At 47.8% G+C, this 19,553-nt stretch overlaps 5 non-coding genes across 5 annotated transcripts; 1 reads left to right on the top strand and 4 right to left on the bottom strand.

Annotated features, from left to right (window-relative positions):
- The first annotated feature begins 2,360 nt into the window (after window positions 1–2,360).
- TRNAG-CCC lies at window positions 2,361–2,431 on the top strand. Its single transcript has one exon. It is a non-coding gene; the product is annotated as a tRNA-Gly (tRNA).
- A 1,309-nt stretch (window positions 2,432–3,740) lies between these two features.
- Window positions 3,741–3,813, bottom strand: TRNAV-CAC. The gene has a single exon. It is a non-coding gene; the product is annotated as a tRNA-Val (tRNA).
- Window positions 3,814–4,414: 601 nt separating this feature from the next.
- Window positions 4,415–4,488, bottom strand: TRNAN-GUU. Its single transcript has one exon. It is a non-coding gene; the product is annotated as a tRNA-Asn (tRNA).
- A 2,974-nt stretch (window positions 4,489–7,462) lies between these two features.
- On the bottom strand, window positions 7,463–7,535 carry TRNAV-UAC. Its single transcript has one exon. It is a non-coding gene; the product is annotated as a tRNA-Val (tRNA).
- Window positions 7,536–16,906: 9,371 nt separating this feature from the next.
- On the bottom strand, window positions 16,907–16,979 carry TRNAV-AAC. The gene has a single exon. It is a non-coding gene; the product is annotated as a tRNA-Val (tRNA).
- Window positions 16,980–19,553: the final 2,574 nt, after the last annotated feature.

Below are 19,553 nucleotides of genomic sequence, written 5' to 3'. Positions count from 1 at the left end.
AGACTCTGGAGAGCCTCTTGCAGAGCAGCTTATGGATTACAGGAGTTAAAAAAACAAACAAACAAAAAAAGCCCACTGGTCCCAGACATTTATCCTCTTCCCTTCATGAGCTGTATTTTGGCTTTGGTTGGATGCACACAATCTAATGAGGGGTCTCCCTCCTGTATATGGGTGCATTTGCAAGCCTGAGACTGTCTCTGTATGATATCTGGACAGTATGTGGCTACATCTGCAAAAATTATCTCATTTGAGACAAATTGTTGCAAGCTACAGAATCCTACACTGATAATACATCTTGTACAAACCTGGATCCTTAGAGTTCCTGGTTCACCTTCCACTGATTCCTCAGTTGAAGTTCATGAGGAAAGAAGAGCTCTTCGGATTTTCCGTACTCAGTCGAGGATGTCTCTAGGTTCTAGGACATTTGTCTCTGCCCTTCTCTCTCCCTCTTGGAGTTTGTGCCTTTCTGTCCCTTATACTCTAGCCCTGTGTGGATCTTACCGACATCTGTCCTCTTCATCAGTTTTCCAGAACTGTGCATTAGGAATCTTTCAGTCAGCAAGCACTTACTAGGTGCTCACCAGGTACCAGGCCCTTCTCCAGGAAAACTGGTGTATCAGGAGCAAAGTCAAGGTCCCACTCCTTGGGTCATTCACACCAGGAGGCATCAAAAATAAGACACACACACACACTCACAGGGACAAATAAGAATCACAGCAGGAGAACAATGTGTCATGTTCTTCTCAGGTTCATCTGCCTGCCAGTGCCTAAGGACCCCAGTAATGAGTAAAAAAAGAATTACATAACACATGGGAAAATGAGTGACTTGAGATCTAGAAGGCAGGTAACTAAGAATCAGGAATTTTTTTTTTTAATAAAGGAGTACAGCAGGTAAGCAACACATCCTTACTTAAATTAGAGAGTTCATGTGTTGTACTCTTCTTCAAGTGACATTATGGCTACATTCAGGAATATCTCCTAAAGGTACCCACACATTCTCCTAAGCTGTTAAGCTAGAGCTCTTCTATATATAACCTATAAAAATATGGGCATTATTATTTCTACCTTAATTAGAAATTTTCCAGGCAAAGATTATACATTAATTCAACCAACTTAATATCAGTCAAAGAACTTAAAATTAATGATAGACCTTAAAATTGCAATTGGAGCTGAATCATGCCTGATAAATGCTGCTTAGAATCACATATTAGATGATACCTAAAAACATTGACCCCAAATTGAAAAGGGAAAAATTAAGTCACTATGATTTCGAGACTCAAAAGACTTAATCCTGATTTTAAAGGTATTATATGGTATATATAATTTACTGGGGCACATAATTTTAAATTCTATAAATAATAATAAATCTGAAAGTAACCATGAGGTTGTTTTTAGATCAAAATTATTAAAGTAGTGTGGTGCATACCAAGAGTCATCTCTGGGAGCATGACAGGACAAACGTTTTCTATGTAATTACACATCAATTATTAGAATTCTCTAGAGTGTTAAAAGTATTCGAGATTCATCCTTATTATCAACTTGAATTTTATTCTTGTTTGTAGCATGGAGAGCACTAATTTATCTAAAAAGCTAAACCCTTTTAATATTCCTGAGTTACATTTCAGCAAAACAAAGTTAAAGGGGAAAAAAAAAAAAAAGAAAAGACCCACATGGTTGGTTTTCACTGAGATAGAAAAGGTGGTTCAGAACTCCCCTTGGAGAGAGGCAGAATGACATATGTGTGGGAAAGCAGGGTGCCTCTGTGCTTGAATTCAGACTGGACCTGGGACTGGGTCAAGGCCAGAACACAAGACTAAGCCTTATTGTCATAGGCCAGCCACCCAACCAACAGTGCCCACATGGCAGTTCTGGGAAGCTTTTGAGAATATTCCCCTCCCTTTGCAGCATTTCCCATCTGGTTCTCTCATCCTCCAACCACAGGGAAGGATTCTTCACCTCTGTGTCCTGACAGAACACTTTATGCTCCCTGCAGGGCATGAAGAGCCAGGCAGGAGCCAAGGGGGCAGCTGTACTGCCTCGATGGGTTTCTAGCAAAGGGGCGTGGCAATCCCAGGGACAGAGGAGCCTGGTGGACAAGGGGTTGCAAAGAGTGGGACAAGACTGAGCCAGTGTGCACGAGCACCAGGTGGTTCCACAGCTCAGACGGATCCAACGCACACCTGAGTACCCGCCAAAGCAACCCGCAGGAGGCCAGAGGGCAGAGGACAGCCTGTGCTGCGGAGGGCGGAGGATGAAAGCCTAGACCATCCTACAAGCACAGGGCATGAGTGACTTGCACTTGAGAAAGACTTGAGTAAATCTCCATCTAGGTCATTCTTGCAAACATTTTCTCTATAGTGGCATTGGTGGTTCAGTGGTAGAATTCTCTCCTCCCACGTGGGAGACCCGGGTTTGATTCCCGGCCAATGCATTGTGGTTGTTTGTTTTGGGCTTCGCTGGCCCACGGACTGAGTAATGCTACAGTCCAAGGGATGGCCAAAAGTCCAAAAGGACTGAGCGACTAACACACACATACCTTCTCTACATCCTAAAGAGAACGGATTCCAGGTTCCTGAAGGGCCAAGAGGGCCCTCTTCTGGTCGGTACAGCTGTTGCCCGGCCTTGGAAGACAGGTCCCACAGAAGTTAGCTTTGAGAGGGACACCAAAGAAAAGGAACAATCCTGAGATATCGGCACGTTACTATCAAGTGATGTCATGACTTATATAAAGAAAAAATGTGATGTTAACTGGGCACTTAGGTACAGAATATAGGATGTTCGTATTCTTGCAAACTTTTGGTATTTTACAAAAGCTTTTGGTTTTGGATTTTAATGAATTTTTGGAACTGAAGCCCCACATTCTCTTTGAATGAAAACTCTGTTAAGTAAGACTCTGGGTTTACCATGCCAGGAGAAAAGAGTGGAGGCCAGAACTGGCCAGCCCAGGCTGTTCACGGCATCTCAGCTCCAACAGCCAGCCTGAGGTCCAGGACCCTGAGGCCTGGACCCAGAGGCATTTAGAAACTCTGTGCAGAAATGTTCCCCACTGGACCTTTAAGCAAAATACAGTTTCGATCTGGGCAGCAAGAGAGAGACTTGTGTGAGTGCAGGGAAGAGAGAGACTTGTGTGAGTGCAGACGCTGGAACAAGAAAGTTTTCCCTGACCGGGAATCGAACCCGGGCCATGGCACTTTCGAATCCTAGCCACTAGACCACCAGGGACCTGCAAAGAAAATGTTTATTTAGCTTCTCCAGGTTAAAGGTGGGTGGAAGATGACCCTTCAGAAAGTCAGAAAGCGGGAAAGGCAATGTCGCAGCGGCCCAGGGCTGTGTGCAGCTGTGCAAGGCTCCCAGCCCTGCCCCCGCTGCTCATCGCCCTTCACGTCTCCTTTCCTGGGCGTCGCTTTTGCCCTGGGGCAAGGACACGAAGTAGCGGACTGGGTCCCTCCTGGTCTAGCTGTAGCGCTGCGTGCTGCCGAGCCCAGGTCTTGCTCTCTTTGTGAACCTCGGTTTTCTTTGTCGTCAGGCTCGGTGATGAGTGGCGGGTGATGAGCGAATCCGTCCACCTCCAGATCTCTGACGTGGCTCCTGGGCCTCTCTGAGCGCTGAATAAAGAGACTTCCAGGTGGTCACCAAGTCTTCCTGCAGCTGCGTCCCCTGCCTCACCCCGTGCCTTTCGCGCCTGTTGGTTTTACCAATGAGAAGACATAGCTCAGTGGGGCAAAAAGAAAGGAAAAGCCTGTTTCCGCCCGGTATCGAACCGGGGACCTTTCGCGTGTGAGGCGAACGTGATAACCACTACACTACGGAAACTGGATTAACTCTACTCTTGAACAATGTATCCATTAAATTCGAGGTCCCGCAACCAGTAACCACAGCACCAACTCTTAACACTCAGAGAGGAGCCTTGAAGCCCCAAGCTGTCTCAGGCACGGAGACTGAGGCTCCCGTGGGCCCTGCTTTAGGATTCCTCCTCTCCCCTAAAGTGAGGACCCTCGGGGCCCCACAGGTTGCCTTTGGGGCCCCGCACCCAACGCAGAATCCTCACATCCTCAGCTGCGTACCCCGAGTTCAGGGGTCGCCCCCGCCGACTCCCCAGCTCCCGGAAGCCGCAGGAGGCGGGGACGGTGGGTGCGCCCGAGGCCCAGGTGACCCCGAAACCCAGCGGTGTGGAAGTCGCCCCTCCCGGGCTGCGGACCCGCTCCTCGGTGGTCCTTCTCTCGGCGCCGGCGATCAGCGCTCGGGGCTGTCAGGAATGACCGACGCTTCCAATCCACCCGGGATGCGCCCTCCACGCTGTTCCTTTGCACCTGACTCCTGTTTTGTTTCTCTGAAAGTCCGTTGGGCGCATCACTTCTCCGGTGTCCTCCTGGCAAAAGAGAGTCTCTTTGGTGTTGCCTAAAATGTCACCCCACGTCCCTGGGTGGGCTCGAACCACCAACCTTTCGGTTAACAGCCGAACGCGCTAACCGATTGCGCCACAGAGACAGCGGTACTGGGTTCTTTTGGACACTCTCTGGAGTAGACACTCATTCCCGGGGTGAGCGCTCTGTCCCCCAGAGAAACGGTGCCCTTTCCCTGCCCCTATCTGCCACAGATGCCAGCGCCCCCGGAGAAACCGGGATCCAGGGTTCGAGGCTTCCGGGCTTGAACCGAAATAGATCCAAGCACAGCTGAACACCGGGTTGCTCCCACGGTGGCTCTTTCCATTTCCTCGCCTACACGCAACGAATGAGAGTTTGCCCACCCTGGCAAAGGCCTCCGGGGCTGTGCTTCGGTTTCCTGTGTCCACCAGGCGGTTTCCACCAGAGTGGGCTTCCCTGGGGGCTCAGACGGTAAGAATCCGTCTACAATGCAGGGCACCCTGATTCAGTCTTTGATTTTGGAAGATCCCCTGGAGAAGGGAATGGCCACCCACTCCAGTATTCTTAGCTGGAGAATCTTTGGACAGTGGAGCCTGGGAGGCTACAGTCCCTAGAGACACAAAGAGTTGAACACGACTGAGCGACATTGACTTCAGTTTAAGTGAGTATAGCTCGTTTGTCTGAGTGTTTTCTTTAAATGGTTATTTGTACTCACATTGTAAATTTAACAATATACACTTGTTGTGAGAATAACTTATCCCTCTCCAAATCAGAAATATATGAAGAATAAAAGAAGAGTTCTCCTGCCTCCATTCCCACTCCACCGCTGACACACTTTATATGTTACAGGTAAGAGGTGGTGGCCCTTTGGAGTGTGATCAGCGCTGTGAGAAAACTAAGGGACCCAGGAAACCCTGCCTCTTGCCCTGACAACGGTATGCCCCCTCTGGGCTATGGGAAAAGGGTGAAGGCAAAGAAAAGGAAAATAACACTCTTAATTGCAGAAATTTCACCTCAGGATGGGACACTCTGGTTAACCTAAACAGAATATGCGGTTGGTGATAGAGACCTAGGGGGTCCTCCCCGGCACAAAACCCAAAGTGGATTTCACCTCATTTTCTGAGGTGAGAGTGAGCTGAGTCGATCAAAGGAGAGGAGCGGAGAGAAAGCGAGAGGGTTGAGCACCTAGGGGAGTCAACCGTATTGGAGTCTCCTCAGGGCCTTTGAAGAACTGCCCTGAACTTAAGGGTGGGACGTATGGAGGCTAAAGAAGCGGATACCGTTCTCTGGCGATGGAAGCCGAACCGCTCCCGAGGGGGCTCCATGGTGTAATGGTGAGCACTCTGGACTCTGAATCCAGCGATCCGAGATCAAGTCTCGGGGGGACCTTTCTGCCTAGTTAAAAGAAAAACACTTTTTACTCCCTTAATAGGACCCGCCTGAGGTCTCCTGCGACCCTCAGCGGCCTGGTTGACACGGACACGGCGGACAGGTGTAGGACCGACCCGGGGCATCCTCGCTGGACCCGGGCGGCTCTGCCCATCTGTGCTCTCCAAGCCCCTGCCAGGGGCGCAGCGACCCAGCCATGCCTCCCCCTCGTCGGGTGCCCTGGGTCTCTGGAGTAAAAGGCAGAGGCTGAGCTCGGAGTCCTGCCCCGCGAGGGGGCTTCGCACTGCTAGTCTTGTAACTGCACGGGTGTCCCTGTGAGTAAATGGTTGCCGGTATGAGTTGCCATGTCAGATATTCACATATTGGATGATACCTAAAAACATTTACCCCCACGTTGAAAGGGGAAAATAAGTAACTATGATTTCTATAATTATACGACTTCATCTTTGTTGAAAAAAATTATATGGTATATTTAATTTTCTGTGGCACATAATTTTGAATTTTATAAATGGAAATTATTTTTTGGAATTAGAGTTTGCTAAGGGAATCAAAGCAATACAGGAAATTTAGGCAGTTCACTTTCATTAGGATTTTGAATACAAAATAAATATAAGACTTCTACCACCTGGAATAGTATGGTACCAAGATTTTACACATTTATAGAAAATCTGAAAGTCAACATGAAATAGGTTTTAGACCAAAATTATTAAAGCTAGGTAAGGCATACCAGGAGTCATCTCTGAGAGTATGACAAGACATTTTCTATGCAATTATATATCAGTTATTAGAATTATCTAGAGTGTTAAAAGTATTCAAGATTCATCCTTATTATTAATTTGAAATTTTTTCTTGTACGTAGCATGGAGAGCACTAATGCTTCCCTGGTGGCTCAGAGGTTAAAGCGTCTGCCTGCAAAGCTGGAGACCCAAGTTCAATTCCTGGGTCGGGAAGATCCCCGGGAGAAGGAAATGGCAACCCACTCCAGTTTTCTTGCCTGGAGAATCCCACGGACGGAGGAGCCTGGTAGGTTACAGTCCATGGGGTTGCAAAAAGCCGGACACAACTGAGTGATTTCACTTTCACTTCACTAAATGTTTTTTATACTTCTGAGTTACATTTCAGCAAATCAGAAAGTTCAAGGGGGGTGGGGGTGGGGAAACCCAACCCATATGGGTTCTATTCACTGAGATAGAAAAGGTGGTTCACTACCCCACTTTGGAGAGAAGGAGAGTGGAATATGTGTGGTAAAGCTGGATGCCTCTGTGCTTGAATTCGGACTGGACCTGGGACTGGGTCAAGGCCAGAACAACACAAGACTAGGCATTATTATCCTGGGACTTAGACCCACCTGACAGCATCCACTCAACAGTCCTGGAAAGCTCTTGAGGATACTCCCCCTCCCTTGGACACGTTTCCCATCTGGTTCTCTATTCCACCAGCCACAGAGAAGGACTTTTCACCTCTGTGTCCTGACAGAACACTTTATGATCCCTGCAGGACACAGGGAGCAGGCAAGAGTGAAGGGGGAAGCTGCACTGACCCGATGGGTTTCTAGCAAAGTAGCGGGAAAATCCCATAGAAAGAGGAGCCTGACTGGCTACAGTTCAAGGGGTGGAAAAGAGTAGGACGTGACTGAGCCAGTGCGGGTGAGAACCAGATGGTTCCACCAATCAGAAATCTCCGCGGTGGGGTAGTGGGGGAGAGCAACCTGTTTCCGCTCGGTTTCGAACCGCGGACTTTTCGCGTGTAAGGCGAACGTGATAACCACTACACTACGGAAACGGGACACCCTCCAGTACTTAACACTGTATTCATGAAATCCCGAATGCTGCAACCAGCATCTAGACCACCTAATTTTAACACTCAAACAGGAACCTTGAAGCCCCAAGCTCGCTCAGACTCAGAGACGCCAGTTCCCGAGGGACCTGCTTTAGAGTTCCCCATCACCCCTAAAGTGAGTACACTGGGGCCCCCACAGGCTGCATTCGGGGTCCCGCACCCAACGCAGAGGCCTCAGACCCTTAGCTCCGCACCCGAGCTCAGAGGTGGCCCCAGCCGATTGCCGAACTCCCGGAAGCCCCAGGAGGCGGGGACGGTGGTTGCGTCCTAGCCCAGGAGACTCCTCGGCCCAGCTGTGTGGACGCCGCCCCTCCCACGCTGCGGGCCCGCGCTGCGGTGGCCATTTTCACAGCTCCGGCGGTCAGTACTCTGGGCTCTCAAGAATGATCGACGCTTTCAATCCCCGGGGACCCGCCCTCTCCGCTGCTCCTTTGTACCTGACTCCTGTGCTTTTGCGTGCCGGCTCGCCGCTGCACTTTCTGGTGTTCTCCTGGAAAAAAGGAGCCTCTTTGGTCTGTAAAATGCCACCCCACCGTCCCTGGGTGGGTGGGCTCGAACCACAACCTTTAGGGTTAACAGCCGAACGCTCCGGAGAGAGCAGTACCGGCTTTTCCTGGAGTCTTTGGAGTTGACACTTCTTCCTAGGATAAGACCCCTGCCCCCAGGGAAACGGTGCCACTTCCGTGCCCTCTACCGACCACAGATGCCAGAGCGCCCAGAGATACCGGGAACCAGGGCTCCAATCCTGTGGGCCTGAACGAAATAGATCCAAGGACAGCTGAACTGTCCTTGGATGGCTCTTCCCACGTCCTCGCCTACACCCAACGAATGAGAGTTTGCCCACCCTGGCATAGGCCTCCGGGGCTATGTTAGGTTTCCTGTGTCCACCAGGCGATTTCCACCAGAGTGGGCTTCCCTGGGGCTCAGATGGTAAGAATCCGCCTGCAATGCAGGACACCCAGGTTCAATCCCTGGTTTGGGACTATCCCCTGGAGGAGGGCGTGCAACCCACTCCAGTATTCTTGCCTGGAGAATCCCCATGAACAAGGAGCCTGGCGGGCTAAGTCCATGGGGTGGCAAAGAGTCGGACAGGACTTAGCGACTAAGCACAGAGGTTGCGGGGATGGTCGTTCTGTGTCCGCACGCCGGCGACAGAGTCGGGCACTCACTGCGATGCTCTAAGACTTGGATGATACATTGTCGTCTTTAGCCCTTCGTCCCATGAAGACCGTTGAGAAAGGAAATACAGAAAAGTTTTCGAAGTGAACGGTTCTTTTTTAAAAAGACTTTATCCCAGTTTTTGGAATCCGCAGCATCCAGTGGGGTGGGCAACGGAAAGGCCCCCGGAACTGCCCCAGCAGGTTGGAGCTCCCGCATCCCAGCCTGTGTAGGCGGCGTTCTGTGAGGTCCTCCTGGGAGCCGGAAAGGGTGAAAAACAAGCTGGGAAGGCTGGTTTGGGAGGAAGCATTGAAACCTCCTAGGAGGCTTGGACAGGAATCCTTAGAACTGAACATTGCTTCAGTCCAGGTAGCAGAGTAGGGAAGGAGGGAAAGGGCTGGTGCAGGCAAGAATCAAGGAGGCCTAAGGAGAGGGGAGGAAGGAGAGAATAAAAAAATTTGTGCTTGTACCCTTCCCCCCTCCCTGTCTTACCTTCTCTCCTCTTCTTAGTCTTCTTCCCATCCCTACAACTGAGAAATCTTGATACACCCACTTCTGAGAAGAGAGATCCAACTATCTGTGCTTGAGTGCACAAATTCTGGGTTGTAAAAATAGTTCTGTCCTTATGTGGCCTTAGACAAATAAAGAAAATTTCTTGTGCCTCACTTCTTTCTGTGTTTAAAATGGGAGGAATGTAAGCATTTGTTGTCAGATGTGCCTGGGTTTAGAAACTACTGGATGAATCATGTTATCAGCTGTGAAATCATAAATATTGTTGTCACTATTCTCAGAATCTTTTGACAAACTCTACCCTTATTTATTTCACCTTGAATTAACTTGATACTTCTAGAAATTTCTGTAAACGGGATCAAGACAATGGCTCCCCTGATTGCTCTTGCAGTTTGCTCCCTGAGTGTTCTTGAAGTTTGCTCCAATGTAGCTGGACCACCCTTCATTGCCAGTTCTCTGCTTGCAGATCAGGACCGATGTGCAGGCTGGAGGAAATGGGAAGAACACACATCTCCACCCATCCCAGTTCTAACCTCACCTGATTCTGTCCTTGCCCCTTGTGAGAGCCCTGTTCTCCAGGTTTCCTGGCCATTCTGTGATCTATCAACATACTTTCTATGGATTTCTTTTCTTCCTTTAGGAATCAGAGTCCATTTCAGGTCCTTGAACTCGTAAACCTTGATTTGTGTTGTTTTCTGTTTAATTAGAAAAGTTGCCCCTGTGACTAAATGGTAACGTGGAAGGGCTGCGATGTCGATAATCAGCCGGGACTCTCGACAGCTTTAGGTTCGAGGGCTCCAGACCTGAATGAAAAGAACTGTGTTTTATTCAAGTTCCCTATTCTTCCGACTTTTTATTGGCCCTGTCCCAGTTTATTATGATTTTATTCAGAATTTCTTGCTCTTAAGTCTCCGTTGGACACGCAAAGCCGCTGTTCGGTCAAGATTCGTACCTTCACTCCTGGAAATCTCCTCCTTTGGTCCCAAGCTCAGACCGAAAGGGGTCGCAGATTTCGGCGTCTGAGGAGACCCAGGTCCCTCATCCAGGGCCGCCCTGCCAGGCTACTCCGGGGCCGAAGGGAGTCTGGAGCCGAGGGCTGGGTTCCCTTCGTTCTGCCGCGACTCTGCTCCACCGAGATGATTTGTCACGACGTAAGCGGATGGAAACATTTGTGTCCTCTGCTGCTCGGGAGAAAAGTACAGATGAGGCCCGTGATGGACATGAATAGCTAGTTAGTTTTCCTTTTGCGGTGCTGAGAAGCATCTCTCTGATCTTTATAATTTGGAACTTTCAGCGGTTACAAGGATAGGTATGAGGCCGGCGAAAACATCCGAGGAAGGGCCAAAATCAGGAGAGAACAGAGGTTGAGCCAGAAGCAGAAAGGGATTGGAAAGGAGAGGAGCGGGCAGGTACTGAGGCGGGGCGGTCGCTGGGTTGGGGCGACCACAGCGCCTCACTGCGAGCAGCTCCCACCCTTTACTGAGGGTCCAGGGACCCAATTCACCCCAAATCGCAAAGCTGCTGGCCTGGCATTTGTTCTGACAAAGTTCCCTTTGCGGGTTCCGTGTGGAGTGGTGAGGTGGGTTGTGTAGATCTGCAGGTGGCCGCTGCCTTGGAGATGAATGGCAGGCGGGGAACTACACAGACACTCCACTTTCAGCTTTGCAGGCCGGTCTGTAGCGTCGGGCTCTGGAAAATCCGAGCGTCAATATTTGCTTAGAGATAACGAGATATATAGCCAAACAGTCAGTGAAAGTGGTTATCCCTGGAAAAAAGGAACGTGGGAAGGGATCAGGAAACTACTGTTTGGGGGCGTGTGTAACATTGTATTACATACACGATATTTTCAAAAGTTCATTGCTTGTATTTTGGATTTAAATTTGTGTGTAGTCATAAGTATCACTCTTTAAAAATTCTAGGTCTATTGTCCTGTGTAGGGGAGTGTTTTCCACTGTAAAACCATGATTTTTTTTAAAGAAGTTCAGTATTTTGGAAGGAAGGAGTTGGACCATTATTGCTCGTTTGTTGAGCTGATCAGATGAGCTGATAAACTCACAGATCCTCTCAGCCCTGGAGATTACTGCAGGTCAAAGAGGACTGCTTTACTCTTCTCTTGCCACCTGAGAAGCTCGGGGGCAGCGGATTCAAATTTCAGGGAGATGGAGAGGCACAGATGCACGGTGCACTTGGATGCACATGGCGACAAAGGTTCTCAGGCAGTCAGTGCCCTCCCGGCCGCTCTGGTTCTGAACCCCAGGGCAGTAACGTCCGGGCAAGATGAGACCAGTAGGAGAAGGGCAGCATCTCCTTTAAGTCCTGTACTTTCAGCATCCAACAGTGGTCTTGAAGACACACAGTGAAAGAGTGGGAATAGATTAGGGGAAAAGAAGAAATCCTCAATGATTTCCTCATCTAAACCACTCCTGAGGATGAAGTGAGTATAGGCAGGGACCAGGCCCTCCTGGCACCGGTGAAGGTGGGTGGAGTTCTCCTCAGCAGCTGGAGCCAAAGCAGACATCCTTGGCTATGTGGCCAGTGAGTAAGCAGGCCTTCTTCTTCCCCAGCTGGGTAGCACTTGAACTTGCAGCACTGGAATGTGTCCCCCTAGGCTTTTGATGGGTTCCAAAGATACAAGAGATAGGTTTGTTTTCTCTTTTTTATAATTTTTTTTCTCCAGGTTTATTGAGATATAATTGATATAAAATACTGTGTGAGTTTAGGGTGTGCAGCACGTTGATTGGATACAGTTATATATGGCAAAATGATTCCCACCAGAGCATTAACTAGCTCCATCCCATCACATAATTCTCATTTCTTTTTTGTGATGACAATATTTATGATCCAGTCTCTTGCATCTTTCAAATACACATATAATGAAGTGCTTTGACAAAGTTTACACCCAGGTAACTGACATCTTAAGATGTGACAAGAATTCCTTGGCAGTCTAGTGGTTGGAACTTGGTGCTTTCACAGCTGTGGGCCAAGGTTTGTGGACCTAAGATCCCACAGTCTGTGGGATCAGTCGTGCATTCTCAGTCATATCCAACTCTGTGGGACTCCATGAACTGTAGCCCAACACGCTCCTCTCTTCATGGGATTTTCCAAGAAGAATACTGCAGTGGGTTGCTATTTTCTACTCCAGCAACAGATATGTTTCTTCTTAATGCACTTATTAAGGTCGGTAGTGGCTGGTGGCTAGATGGCACAGCATGCTTTGTTTGCTGATAAGGCAGGCAACCTTTTTCATTCACATTCCTCCCCTCTCCCTTCTGATCTCATTTGTTTGGCTGCACCCATTGGAGTCCATGGGCAAAAGACCTGGAAATGCTGGTTGCCAGGGTCAGCCTCAAGCACACAGATCAGGGGCGAAAGGCAGACAGCAAACCAGGAAGGGCAGAGAATATTTAGCCCAAGTGTAATGAGCCCAACATCTGGGGGCCTCCTTTTAGTCCTGGTGCCACCACTTACTTTCCCTTTGACCTTGGGTCAACTCCAATACGCTAGGCCAATTTTGCAAGTGTCATATGAAAGAAATAATAAGTACTTCATGAAGCTGTTGTGTAGATTAAATGAGATAATCAAATAATACAGCTGGTAGAGCATGTGGCTAATATTAAGGATGTTCTGGTAGGAAACAATCGAAGATAAGCTGGTATTTCAGTCTTTTGTAACATTTGAAGACAGTTTTTAAACATTTCAATAAATTTTGTCTTTATGAGTTTATTCATAATTTGTGAATGAATTCACATTCACAAAATAAATTTGTGAATTTATAAAAAGTTTTAAATGGAATTTATAAATCGTATTCCCTCAAAAGGAACTTGCTAATATCAGCTTTGTTCATAATGGTTTCCAAATTGAAAACCATTCAAATGTCCGTCATGAAGTGAATAGATATAATGGTGATATATTCACTCAAAGGAATACTACTCTTCAATAAAATGAAACAAATTCCTGATACATGGCAACAATATGGATTAAAATATCACCCTGAGTGATGAAAAGAGTATATACTCTGTGGATCCACTTATGCAAATTACTAGATGAGGCAAACTAATCCCTAGGGAAAAGAACTAGATCATTGAGCACCTGGGACAGGGCAACAGGGTGTGGCAGGGGGATTGTCAGCAAAGGGGCTCAAGAGGATATTTTGGAGTGCTGGAGATGTTCTTGAACAGGGTAATGGTTCCATGCATACATTCAGTTGTCAAAAGTCATCAAACATGAAATGAATAGACTGTATTATTTTTAAATTAATTCTTAAGAAATTTGATTTGGAAAGAGTAATGAGAAGAATCATTCCAAATTTTAATAACTTAATTCAATTATAATCATTATTATTAGGATTAGAAGGTTCTTTTAGAAATGTATCTCTCTTAAGGTAAACAATTTGACTGAAGGTTCAACAGTTTCTTCATTTGTAACTTTTCATTAAATTTATTCACTATTAAATTGAAATACTTGAAAATAGGAATAGAACCTATAAGAGCTCAATCATATAAAAGCATATTTATATATATTCTTCTCTCTGTTGATATACCTAAATGACTCCAGCAGCATTTACCTACATTAACAGAAGTTACTTTTGAATTTAAGATGCTTCAAAATTTTATATATTTGTATTTTGTGCATTATTTGAAATTTGAAAAATAAACCTACATACTTTAGGGGCTTCCCAGGTGATACTAATGGTAAAGAACCCACCTGCCAATGCAAGAGACACAAGAGATGTGGGGTCTATCCCTAGTTCCGGAAGATTCCCTGGAGGAGGGCATAGCTACCCACTCCATATTCTGGCCTGGAATCCTCTCACGGTCAGAGGAGCCGGGCAGGCTACAGTCACTGGGGTCCAAAAGAGTCAGACAGGACTGAAATGACTTAGCATGAACCCATGCACCTTTTGCTACAACTTAGGATAATTTAAAAACAGATTTGAAGGAAAACATGCAAAGATGATAACAGTAGTCCTTTGCAGGAGGTGGGACTATGGATGACTGCTTATTTCCTTCTTTAGATATATTTAATATTTGTAATTTAAAAAATGAATGACCTGGAAGTGAAAGAACAGAAGAGCTATGGAAGAGGTATTAGAAAGGTGAGAGGAAAGGATAAAAGGGAGGAAAAATCTAGTTCTTGCAGAAGGTGTGTTTAAGTTGGGGATTCAAGGGGAGCAGCTCTTGGAATAAGAAAGGTGTTTGGGAGGCAAGTGGTTTATGAGAATATTGCAGACAATTTTATTCATGTTACGTGACTCCTCCTTGGTGTTTTGTGAAAGAAATATACAGTCTTAAATTTCTTGCCAAACATTTTTACCATTTGTGTTCCTCTTTGATGGGCACCATATCCTGTGGAGCCAGGCAGGCTTCCAGTTCAAAATGCTGGTTTCAGATTCCCAGTCACTGATTGAGTGACTAGACAAGTTACTTAACCTCCCATATCTGAGGTTTCTCATATGTGAAAAGAGGATGATGATATGATAGAAGCCTGTTGAAAGGATAAAGTGAGAACACCCATGTAAAATTTGTAGACAGTGCCTCAGCTCCTGGCACTTTGCACGTCATCACTGAGTGTAAGGTCTTGCATTTTGGCACTGCACTGCATAAAGTCTGGGTGTGGCTTTAAGTTCCTGATGCCTTACAGTGGCAGTGGTAGCCTCCTGGGCTGGTGGGATCTGCCAGTTTACTAGTTCATCTGATCAGCTCATCAAAAGAACGGTAGTCCAATTCCTTGCTTCAAAAATCCCCCAATAAAAAAAAATTAAGGTTTTAAGTGGAAAACCTTCTTACACATGACACAAGACCCAGAATTTTAGATAATATATATATTTATTTATGACTATGTAAAAATTTAAAGTTAAAATATAAGCAATGCTCTTTACTATGTATATATGTTTATATACACACACACACACACACACACACATGTGAATGATACCAAGTTACATATACCCCGAAGAGTACTCCACTGGCCCCAGTCAGGTTCCCACTCGCACTCCCCCACCAACATAACCACTTTCAGTGACTGCTTAGCTATTGATCTCCTTATCTCTAAATAAATATTGATATCGGCACTCAGATTTTCCAGTTTCCCACCCAGACCCTGAAGACCAGCCTGCAAACGGGAAAGTGAATTTGTGTGTTTCCTTGCCCACTAGTTATCTCCAGGGTAGCCCATAGGTCTTGCATTCACCTGCAAACCCACAGAGCCCACCTTGCCCCTCCTCATGGAACCAGCAAAGGAAACTGCCAGAACAAATGCAAGGCCAGCAGCTTTGTGATTGGGGGTGAACCGGATTCCTGGACACCTCAGTAAAGCATGGGAGCGCGCCAGAGTCAGGCGCTGTGATCTCCCCAACCCAGCGACGGCCCCCACCGTGATACCAGCCCGCTCCTCTCTCTTGTAGTCCCTTTCTCCCTCTGGCTCATTCTCTTGTTCTCTCCTGCCTTTGGCCTTCGTCCGATCTACTTGCCCGCTTCACACCTTTCCTTTCCTGTCCTCAAAAGACAGCTAAAGCCTTACATTGAGTGGATCACAATAAACTGATCTCTGTCCAGCTGCAGCCACACGCAGGCCATCTACTAAACCGATGTCCAGAAGCGCAAATGGTCGGACGAAGGCGGAGCAAACCAGGAGCCATCAGCTTCTTTCTGGGGCCCCTCGGCTCAAGCTCGGGGCTTCTCCTGGGCGCTGACATCTGCAGCGGCGAGGACGCTCAGGAGACCTTCTGCCCTCGGAACCTCCCGGCTCCCCGACGGGAACGAACAGGCTGAGTGGACTCCATCTCTCAGGTTGTCCGAGGCTCCGAAGTGGAAACGCCATTCTGTGAAACACAGGTGGCTCCTCCCAGTACCGTAAGTATGCTTGCTTTCTGTGGGAGTGAGGATGAAACTCTCCTCCCGACTTTGTGGCACAATCAGTTAGGGCGTTCGTCTGTTAACCGCAAAGCTCGTGGTTTGAGCCCACCCAGGGACACGTCTCACTCTTTTAGAATGTAAATGATGTATGATTGTTTCTAGTCTATGCATCCTCTCCCATGCTCCACTACTACCCTACTCCTCTGTGTCTTGTACACACACACACACACACAAGGACGTAGGTCCAGGTAGTCTGTGATACTCAGAGAGGATCTCTGGAGGAAAGCAGGTTGACTGGGAATCCTAGAATGCATGAAAGAGTAGGCTCATCATCATCACCCTGTAAACACCTTTTACCAATGAAATTTCCTCCATTGTTTGTAGTACTCTCTATTTAACCTTTTCCATATACTTTTCCAATTAATTTGGTTCTATCCTTTTCCTCAGTTTTTCCTCCATTTCCCCTCCATTGTATCATAGAAAAAGCAAGAGAATTCCAGAAAGACATCTATTTCTGCTTCGTTGACTCCACTAAAGCCTTTGACTGTGTGTATCACAAGAAAATATGGAAAATTCTTCAAGAGATGGGAATAGCAGACCACCTTACCTGACTCCTGGAAAACCTGTATGCATGTCAAGTAGAGATGAAACCAGTCAGTCCTAAAGGAAATCAACCCTGAATATTCTTTGAGAGAACTGATGGGGAAGCTGAAGCTCCAAGCCTCACTCCACGTGGCAGACCTCTCTTTTGGGTTTAAAACATGAATCTAAAAGTTTGGGGGGGAGTGGAGTTGTTTCCGCTCAGTTTCGAACCAGGGATCTTTCGCGTGTTAGGCGAACGTGATAACCACTACACTACGGAAACCACACGGTCACTTTTGTCTAGTGACATATCCAAGAACTGCATGTTTGGACACACCTGACCTTCAAATTTTCAAAGGAAGAGGACTCTGGAAACACAGGCAATCTGTCAAGTAAAGATCTGCAGTTCCTGAAAGGGCCTGATTTAGGGTTCCTCGTCTCTCTCGGGGCGCGGTCCCTGTGTGCCAGCTTTGCCCCCAAGCACAGAGGTCATCCCGCTGACTCTCCAATTCTCAGAAGCCTTAGGAGCGGGGTGGGGGTTGGGGTGGTGAGTAAGGTGCATCTGAGCCCCAGGTGGCCCCACATCTGTCAAGGTGGACACAGCCCTTCCAGAGGCAGATCCAGTGCCTTAGAGTCGCTTTTCATGGTGCCAGTGGAGACCGGGCTCGATGCTTCAAATCCCACTTGGGAAACAAAGGACCCACTGTCCCCCCTGCCCCGCTTGACCTGTGCGCTCCTCTCTGGCAGGCCTTTCACAGCAGCGCTTCTCTGGTGCCGCCTGGCACCGGGGGTTCCTCAGATTCCTGCGTCTATGGCTGATTCTAGTCCTCTAGTTTCAGTGCAGACTTGCATAACACTTTCACGTTTAGCAGGAACCTCAGCAAAAGCTGAGGCTTGGTCATTTGTTGAATTCCTTTGCCTACCAGGCCCATCATAAAGTCACGGAGGAGTCAGGCGTGGTCCACGCAGATTTGGTGTCTTCATTCCAAACTTAAGATTCCTCTTGGAGGACGGCTTTGTTTTACATTTTACAATGTCTGAAACGCCTCTTCTTTTCCTTTTATAATTTTGCAGTTCAACAGGTCGTGGAACGCGAATTTAACAGAGATACAGGCTTTTTTTTTTTTTCAGGAAGCAGGTGTCTTGAAGGGTTTTCGTATTTACCTCACAGCAGGCAGAGTTTCTTTTCGATGAAAGGTTTTAATGCAATGGTGTCTGTGTGTCTGTTTCTAGTTTCCTTTAGCAGTAGAGCTTCTCAATTTGGGGAATGCATGTGCCTTTTTCTCCAGCAGTGGCTTTCCTCCTTTTCTCAGTGCGGCGTTGCTATCGCGTCTGAGGTTCAGGGGCTCAGACCCCGAGGGAGGCGCGGGCCGCATGTGCACCGGCCCCCAGGCCGCAGGGCTCCTCCTGGTTCCGCGTGGACTCCGAGTGCTGTCGAGAGTGCGACCGCGCGACAGCACCCTCAATCACCCTGGAGGCCTGAGTTGCCAAAGAGGCGGACTTGAAAATAGCTTTAGATCAGGACGTTTCTTGAGATTTCGCCTTGCTTTCCTCCCCTTCAGGTCCTAGTTTTCACCTCCCACGTCCAGACAGAGGAGCGGATTCATCGTTTTCTGTCGCGTCCGGCACGCTGACGTCCCACTGGGACGGGACGAGGGTGAGGTGATCCTCTTCCCGTCAGGGTGGACGCACAGTGGATGCCCGAGGGACCACAGACACACGCCTCCCTGCAGCAGAAATGGTAGGCACAGGGCTTCAGAGCTGGCGAGTGGAGCGCGCCAAGGGGATGAATCCATCCCCTATCCCCGAAGATGTGACAAAACACAACGAGGGCCTCCCAACCCCTGGATCAGAGGTTCAGCCTCATCCAAGAACTGGACAAGGTAGGCTTCGCAGGTCGTATGGGAAGACCTGGAATCCAGGTGTGGTGAGAGGTCCAGCTCTCTTTCTGAAGCTGTTTCTTTGTGAAGCAGGGGCCACTTGGTTCTCAGCCGGTGATGGGCAGGTCCATCTACTCCCTGATCTTGACCAGATTTCGGGGCCTCCCCTGATAGCGGCTCGACGGCCGGCTGCTTTTCCTCCTGGATCAGCTCAATCCGCAGAGCGTGACCCTCTTCATCATTGTGTCTTCGGCTGTAGAGTTGAATTCGTTCCCTTTTGTTCTCTGACTCAAATCAGATTGTCCCGCAGGTGTGCTGGGGTGAGGGAAAGCGAAGTGTCTTCACAAGGGATGAACTTCTTGGTTTTCAGAGAGATAATGGGTGTCACAGGTAGAGACGATGTAGACCCAGATGAAAAGGTGAGGGGATATCAGGAGGTAAAAGTATCCTGCAGTCAGTTTTGTCCTGTGCCCTCTTGGATTCACTGACTGTGGCTTGTTCTACAAGGTGACTCAGAGCAGAGAAAGATGGGCTGGTTGTAGGCCCTATGAGCTTTCTGGTGGTAAGGAACTGTTCCCCAATTTCTTCAGTTCAGTAGGGATCCAAGGATGGCAACATGCCAGGCTTCCCTGTCTATCACCAAACCCTGGAGTTTGTTCAAATGCATGTGCATTGAGTCGGTGATGCCATCCAACCATCTCATCCTCAGCCACCCACTTCTCCTCTTGCCTTCAATCTTTCCCAGCATCAGGGACTTTTATACTGAGTCAGCTCTTCCCATCAGGTGTCCAAAATATTGGAGCTTCAACTTCAGCATCAGTCTTTCTGATGAATATTCAGGACTGATTTCCTTTAGGATGGACTGGTTGGATCTCCTTGCAGTCCAAGGGGCTCTCAAGAGGCTTCTCCAGCAGCAGTTTAAAAGCATCAATTCTTTGGTACTCAGTTTCCTTTATAGTCCAACTCTCACATCCATA

The sequence above is a fragment of the Bubalus bubalis genome, chromosome 6, assembly GCF_019923935.1.
Source record: "Bubalus bubalis isolate 160015118507 breed Murrah chromosome 6, NDDB_SH_1, whole genome shotgun sequence".
In the NCBI taxonomy this organism is placed as follows: Eukaryota; Metazoa; Chordata; class Mammalia; order Artiodactyla; family Bovidae; genus Bubalus; species Bubalus bubalis.
The sequence above is the reverse complement of the archived record's forward strand: the minus strand, read 5'-3'. Positions and strand labels throughout refer to the sequence as shown.